The sequence below is a fragment of the Crinia signifera genome, chromosome 6, assembly GCF_055691185.1.
Source record: "Crinia signifera chromosome 6, ASM5569118v1, whole genome shotgun sequence".
NCBI classification, from domain to species: domain Eukaryota; kingdom Metazoa; phylum Chordata; class Amphibia; order Anura; family Myobatrachidae; genus Crinia; species Crinia signifera.
In genome coordinates this window covers 170,238,412-170,246,096 of record NC_139222.1, presented here as the reverse complement: position 1 = coordinate 170,246,096, position 7,685 = coordinate 170,238,412, and positions in this window count along the sequence as shown.

Below are 7,685 nucleotides of genomic sequence, written 5' to 3'. Positions count from 1 at the left end.
AATAAAAGTTTATCCAACCTTAATTTGAACGTATTTATTGTCTCTGCTGACACCCCACCTCCCCAGGAAGATCGTTCCAAAGTTTGACTGCTCTGACCGAAAATAAGTTTTTTTCTACTAAGGGAACAAAATTTTTGTTCTTCTAATCTAAACTCATGCCCTCATGTCCTAGATTCTTTTTCTAGCAGTAAAAAGGGTGTTTCGCAGATCCTTATATTAACCCCTGATATATTTGTACATGTTGAGCATGTCCCTTATTAAACGTCTCTTCTCTAGTGTAAATAGTCCCAAATTTCTCAATCTCTCCTCGTAGCTTAAATTCTCTATTCCCCTAATTAGTTTTGTCGCTCTTCTTTGTATTTTTTCTAATTCTATGATGTCCTTTTTATAGTGCGGGGCCCAGAATTGCACTCCATATTCAAGGTGAGGTCTAACCAATGCCTTGTACAGTGGAATAATTACTTTTGAGCATCTAGTTTCCATGCCCCTTTTAATACATGCTAGAATTCTGTTGGCCTTCTTTGTTGCTATGTGACATTGAGCACTACACTTCAGTTTGTCATCAATTTGGACTCCCAGGTCTTTTTCCAGTACCGATTTACCCAACGTCTGGCTGCTTAGGTTATAACTAGCACACCGGTTATGTCTCCCAAGGTGCATAACCTTGCATTTATCTACATTGAACCTCATCTTCCACTCATCTAGGGTGTCAAGATCATTTTGAAGCGCAGCGACATCCTCGGGTGATTTAATAACTCTGCTCAATTTTGTGTCGTCTGCAAAGATGGATACATTGCTGAGTAACCCCATCCCAATATCGTTAATAAAAATGTTTAACAAGATGGGCCCAAGGACCGAACCCTGTGGCACCCCACTTAATACTGGGATCATATTTGATTCAGCGCTGTCAACAGCCACTCTTTATTACACAGCCAGTTTCCTACCCATCTACAGATATTTGCCCCCAATCCTAAGTCCTCCATTTTATTTATCAACCTCCTGTGTGGTACAGTACCAAAGGCTTTAGCAAAATCTAGGAAGATCACATCGACGGCATTTCCGTTATCAAGGTTTTTTTCGAATGTCCTCGTAGAAGCCTAGTAAATTTGTCTGCAATGAGTGGATTTTCACGAACCCATGCTGGTTAGTGCTGAGCAAACTATGAAGGTCTAAATATTCCTGGATACAATCCCTTAAGAATCCTTCAAAGAATTTACCCACTATTGATTTTAAGCTCACCGGCTTTTAATTTGCTGGGTCGTTCCTTTTTTGAATATTAGCACTACCTCAGCTATTGGTACAGTCCTTTGATACCTTTCCTGGTGATAGTGAGTTATCAACAATGTAATATAGAGGGGTCACTAGTTCCATCCTTAATTCCATTAGTACCCTAGCACACATGTTCTCAAAGTCGGTCCTCAGGACCCCACACAGTGCATGTTTTGCAGGTCTCCTCACAGAATCACAAATGAAATAATTAGCTCCACCTGTGGATCTTTTAAAAGGTGTCAATGAGTAATGAATGCACCTGTGCACCTGCTGGGTGACCTGAAAAACATGAACTGTGGGGGGTCCTGAGGACCGAGTTTGAGAACCCCTGCCCTAGCATGTATGTGCTGTTGTCAGTGAGGCATTTATGTACTGTTGTCAGTGAGGAATGTATGTACTGTGTCAGTGAGGAATGTATGTATTGTTGTCAGTGAGTAATGTTGTATTGTTGTCAGTGAGGCATGTATACAATGCTGTCAGTGAGGGAGGGATGTGCTGCTGTCAGTGAGGCAGGGATGTGCAGCTGTCAGTGAGGCAGGGATGCACTGTTGTCAGTGAGGCATGGATGCGCAGCTGTCAGTGAGGCAAGGATGCGCAGCTGTCAGTGAGGCAAGGATGTGCAGCTGTCTGTGAGGCACGGATGCGTAGCTGTCTCTGAGACAGGGATGTGCGGCTGTCTGTGAAGCAGGGATGTGCTGCTGTCTGTGAAGCAGGGATGTGCTGCTGTCTATGAAGCAGGGATGTGCTGCTGTCAGTGACGCAGGGATGCGCAGCTGCCAGTGATGAAGGACGTGCTGCTGTCGGTGAGACAGGGATGTGCTTCATTTGTACTGCTGCTGAGGCCAGCAGCAGCTGGGGGGGGGGGGGGGCGGAATTGCAGCAGTCCCCCTTCTCCACAGAGGTAAGAGCCCCCACTGATGCAAAGTAGGCCAAATTCCAACCCTACCATCTGAATGTCAAGAAAGAAATTGAGATAAGCCAAACCAAGAGTCTATTCCAATCTTGAACTGCCCATGTTTGGTGAGCCTGTGCCCACTGTAGGCTCAGGTTTGTTTTCTCAAATGAAAGGCATGGGACCAGGGCCGGCACCAAGTCTGTCTATCAAAAATTAAGAATGTCTATGAGGATCCTTGTTGTACTTAATACAGGTAGTGGCTGTGGAACCTCTAAGACCTCACCCCCATACCTTCCCTTTGAGGCATACATTCCTAATTTGCTGCTTTGTACTCTGTTGTGGGTGGCAAAGGGGAGGGTGTGGGGGCCTCCAGGGAAAGCAGGGGAATTTCCCACCTCCCTGGGGGGCTGGGAGGACCCCACAATTTTTTAGCCTCCCTCCCATTCTGGAATTTTAGGCAGGTATGCCTTAAGGGGTTGGAAGGTTGGAAAGTGGGTATTGGTGGCAGTATTTGGGGGGGGGGGGCAGTTGGTTGAGTTTTGCCTACAGTGCCAAGAAGCCTTCCACCAGACCCGTTGTGGTCTTCTGCTGTGGCAGATCATCCCTTCAAAGTACTGTGCATTCAGAAAAGCTCTTTCTGCATCCCACTGGCTGTTTCATTTACCGTTGATTCACACCTGCTTTAACCAGTCTGGCCAATCTCTTTTGACCTCTGTCATTATCAGAACACTGTGCCCAAAGAACTGATGCTAACTGGATGTTTTCGTTTTATACACCGTATTCTGTAAACTCTAGAGACTGTTGTTTATAAAAACGCAGTTAATCAGCAGTTTCTGAAAACACTCCCCCAACTGGCATCAACAATTGCTATTCAGCTAGAGTAACTTGGATCAATTTTATTTATATTCAGTACCAGCTTGTTCTGTTAGTCTGTTAGATTCTTTGGTACTCATCTTAATTTATGACCCAGTACACAAGCACACCAACACCATACAAATCTGACAATAAGCGTAGTCTAAGGTGCAGTAAATCTTTAGTCTTTGCGTTTTGATACAAATCTTTTTTCCATTTCTTATTCCTATTAATCAGAATTTTATATTCATAAAATAAATTAGGCAATTAACCAACAACAAAACATAAAAGGCAGAATAAAAACAGAAACCAAATGCTTGGGTTTTTTAGGTTTGTGTATTTTGGCTTCTTTTATGCTTTTTCCTTTATTTTCTATATTTTTCTACCTTTGTTTCATAGATTTAGATTAACTGGAATAACAAAACAAATGACTAATATGGCAGAATATGAAACACAAATAGAAGGCTACATTAACAAAGCAAATGAAGCACATGTAAATAGATGAGAAAATAACATTAAATTGTATAAAATTAGACTGCATAGATTTGCATTTTGTCTACGTGCTTAGATAGCTGTGGTGCATTATTTAAAATGTTTTTTTTTTTTTATCTATTTCTGTGAGTTTGTCACATGTAAACAGTTACCACTTGTTTTCTAGTTCCCCAATGGGTAGGTGGCAGTTAAATGACTCAGATCCAGATGTACTCAGCTTGCTAATACTCCTTTTACATTGCAGCTTTAACACGGTATATTGCCATTTTTTTACCGTTTTAAAACGGGAACAGCTGCAGTGTGAAAGCTCCATTGTCAATTTACCGGTTACAGAATGCCGTTATTTTGAAACGTGTTAAAAGCAGGATCCTACACGTTTCTGAGCCGTTTTCCCTGCAGTCTGAACAGCTCAGAAACGGTATTCGCTACAAATGATAACCACACAAGGGTGATAGGTTATCTCCCTGCATGATCCCCGCCCACAAGCAGGACATAAACATTTAAAATGACATTGTATGGCTTTCTATGGGTAAAACGAGTTGTATCTGAAAGGTACAAAAACAGTATTGAAACTGCAATATACCGTTTACAACATGCAATATGAAAGGGGTTTAACTGGCTTTTGACCTGTTTTAAGACAAGTTTACAAAAAACGGGTTGAAAGCAGGTTTGCAATGTGAAACCAGTATAAGAGATAAAATGGAGAGTGACAAAGTACCAGCCAATCAGCTCCTAACTTCCATGCTACAGACTGTGTTTTAAAAATAACAGGAGCTAATTTGTTGTTGGTTTATCCCGTTTGAAGGCCTAGTACATCTCACCCTCAATGAGTGGAATTCTGTTATATGCGTTAATGAATAGTTCTGGGAATTAGTTCCCAGAGCTATTCAATTAGCCTTTGTAAACTCCAGATTAGTAGTGGAAATGCAACAAAAAGTTGGGGAATACTCCATACCGTGACTAAACGGCATTCTTTCAGTTTAAGTGTCAGGTGCAAATGCGGCTAGGGAGGTAATTTCTGGATTTGAGATTGGCGGGGTCCTGTAAATTTGGCCTAAAATTGGTGGGATTTAAATCCCGAGATCGGAGATTCCAATCCCAGGATTTTGGGATTAGTCAGCACAAGCTAAATTATTTGCTTTTCAATGCTGAGCAGCGCTGTGCACCTGCAATACATACTCAGACGCTGCCCAGCGGCCACTGCCCCCCAGCTGTGTGGGTGTACAGCATGACCTCTGATGTGTGTGTGTGTGTGTTTTAATGTGTGTGTATGTGTGTGAGAGAGAGTGTGTCGGGGAGGCAAACTCATTCCTGAAATTCTGGGATTGAGCATTTATCCCAAATCCTGGAATTGGCATCCCTAAATGCAGCTACTGTAATTGAATAGCTCCCGCTTTTATAGACTTTATGACTCCCTGACATCATTGGCCAATCATGGTGCATAACCATCAGCCCTGCCTCATGACTAGACTGGCTCACAATGGTACATGGGAAACCCATGGTGGGACTCACTGCCTGGGTGCCCCACACCCACCTCTAGGTATCATCTTCAAGACTGTATACTTGAAATATGAATTATACATACAGATAGAACCATCCTCATCTAGCCCTTTAATAGGATTAAGTGAGCCAGAGATGTCGCAATTAATCATCTGCTAATCCCGTACTGTATTGTTCTATGTATTATATTGCAGCTGAGAACAGATGAATAGATGATAATAAAGTTGTTGAGCCATGGCTTACCATGGCTCTCCAGAGAAGGCTAGTTGAGGAAGGCTCCATCTGTATATTACATTATGCTACATGTGGCGATCGTGTATTTTCTACAATACATTGCTGTAATTAATCTTGTACATTACCATACATGCACCAGCATCATTCATTTTATATATTTATTTAGAGGCCTATAGCATGCACTCACTAATGGTTAGCCAAACCTCTAAGCTGCTTTCCTCTGATTGGCCTTTCATTCCTCAAACAGAATGCGTCTTCAAGCACAGAGAAGTTAAACATTTATAAATATATCCAAGTATGTTACATTCTGTAGGTCTATTACTGTTTCTACCAACCTTCCTGCTATGTGATTTTCCATCATAACATTGTAGGAGTATATGTGTTTACGGTATACGGTTGCTAGGTCGACTTTCAAAAGGTCGACCACTGAAGGTTGACAGGCCTTATGGCAACACGTGAAAAGGTCAACATGGCCTTAGAGGTCAACAGGGTCAATAGGTCGACACAAGCATTAGGTCGACATTGGAAAGGTTGACAGTCAAAAGGTCAAAATCATAATCACAATGTAATCTCAGTGACAGCAAGCCGGATTTCGGGGCAGGAAACCGGCTTTTGGGGGCTGTAACCTGCTGTTTTCTGGGTGTGGTTGGAAAAACACAGGCAGTTTTAGGGTGGATCTCTGGCATCAGCACTGACCACTTTCCAGAGCCCGATTAAGGGTTCCAGCCACCATAGGCTAAAACAGAAGTGGCTGTCCCCTACCAGCCACCCCCCCCCCCCCCCCCCATGACACCCAGTAAATACATACACAAGGCTCTTTTATGTATACATTGTGTTCTCGCCAGTTTAAAAACATCTGCACATATACATATACAGTTGTACAGTAATTTGTGTGCATGATACTAGAGGGAACACAAAGTGGGGAGAGAATAGTACATTTAAGCAGCAAGTTTACAAAGGGTGCTAATTGTTGCCTTGTCCATATTATTTCAAACAGCAATGTTAGTTAATATGATTTAAGGCACATTTTCCATTCATGACATATACTGTATACTAATACTTTGCTTTCTGCTGGATCAATTTACAATTTCATTTATTTGTTACACTTAAATACTGTATAAAATTACCTTGTTCCCGGTGGAGGCTGGGGATGGCCGCACACATGTGCAGCTCCGACCTTCCATCCACGGTGCTCCACCATCCCCCAGCCTCCGGAGTGGCGCGGCAGTGGTGAAGGAGAGCGGAGCGGAGGAGGCAAGGCTGGAGGAAAGCTGAGGCGTCAAGGCTGGTGAAGTGAGTGCCGAGAGCCCCTGGAGCAGGACGCAGCGTAACCAGGCCGGAGGTGGGCAGCGCTGCGCCCCCCGGCAGCACAGCAGCGGGCACTGAGATCCCCTGGTGTTGGACAGCTGGAGGCGGGCATCATGGCATCGGCCCCCGGCAGCACCATCGGCACAGGGGACCCCCGGAGGGTGAGGAAGGATCCAGCCCTGAGATCCCCAGAGGCAGCGCGGCAGCACCACCGGCCCAGGGACACCCCCGGAGGAGGAAGGATCCTAGCGCTGAGAGCCCCTGAGGTAGCGCGGCAGCACCATTGGCCCGGGTGGACCCCCAGAGGAGGATGAAATAAACAGGCACAGGACACGGGGATTCCGGCCTGCAGTCCCCCCGACAGTCTGCACCAGCTCCCGGTGAAATTCCAAAGGGAGGAGGAATGGCTACACCACCTCAACCCGGCCTCATGGACCACCACCCCTGACTCTCTTCTGGCCCCCCCAGACTCACTCTCCCCCCACCACCCATGCTTGCTCTCCCTCCAGGGAAGATGGCCTGTTGAGCCCTTCTGCTGTAAGCAGCATGAGCAAGATGGCGCCGCAAATGGCTGCCTAGGAACTGTGCACTCAGCCATGTAACCCCGTGTCTCCTCTGTCTTGTGCACTGCACAGCAATGTATATCTGCACTGTCTCTGCTTATTGTTTACCTACCTGGCTGTTGCAGCGACCTGTGGCGCCGCTGATGGCTGCCTAAGCGCTGTGCTGCTCGGCAGGTACGTGTTCCCTGTGTGATAACTGTACTGTCCCTGCTGTATTGTTACCTGGCTGGCTGTTGCGGTGACCAGTGGCGCCGCTGATGGCTGTCTAGGTGCTGTGCAGCTCGGCGGGTATGTGTTCCCTATGTGATAACTGTACCGTCTTTGCCTATATTGTTATCCACCTGGCTGCTGCAACGACCAGTGGCGCCGCTGATGGCTGCCTAGGTGCTGTGCAGCTCAGCGGGTATGTATTTCCTGTGTGATAACTGTACAGTCTTTGCCTATATTGTTACCCACCTTGGCTGTTGCGGTGACCTGTGGTGGCGTTGATGGCTGCCTAGGCGCTGTACAGCTTGGCGGGTATGTGTTCCCTGTGTGATAACTGTACCGTCTTTGCCTATATTGTTACCCAC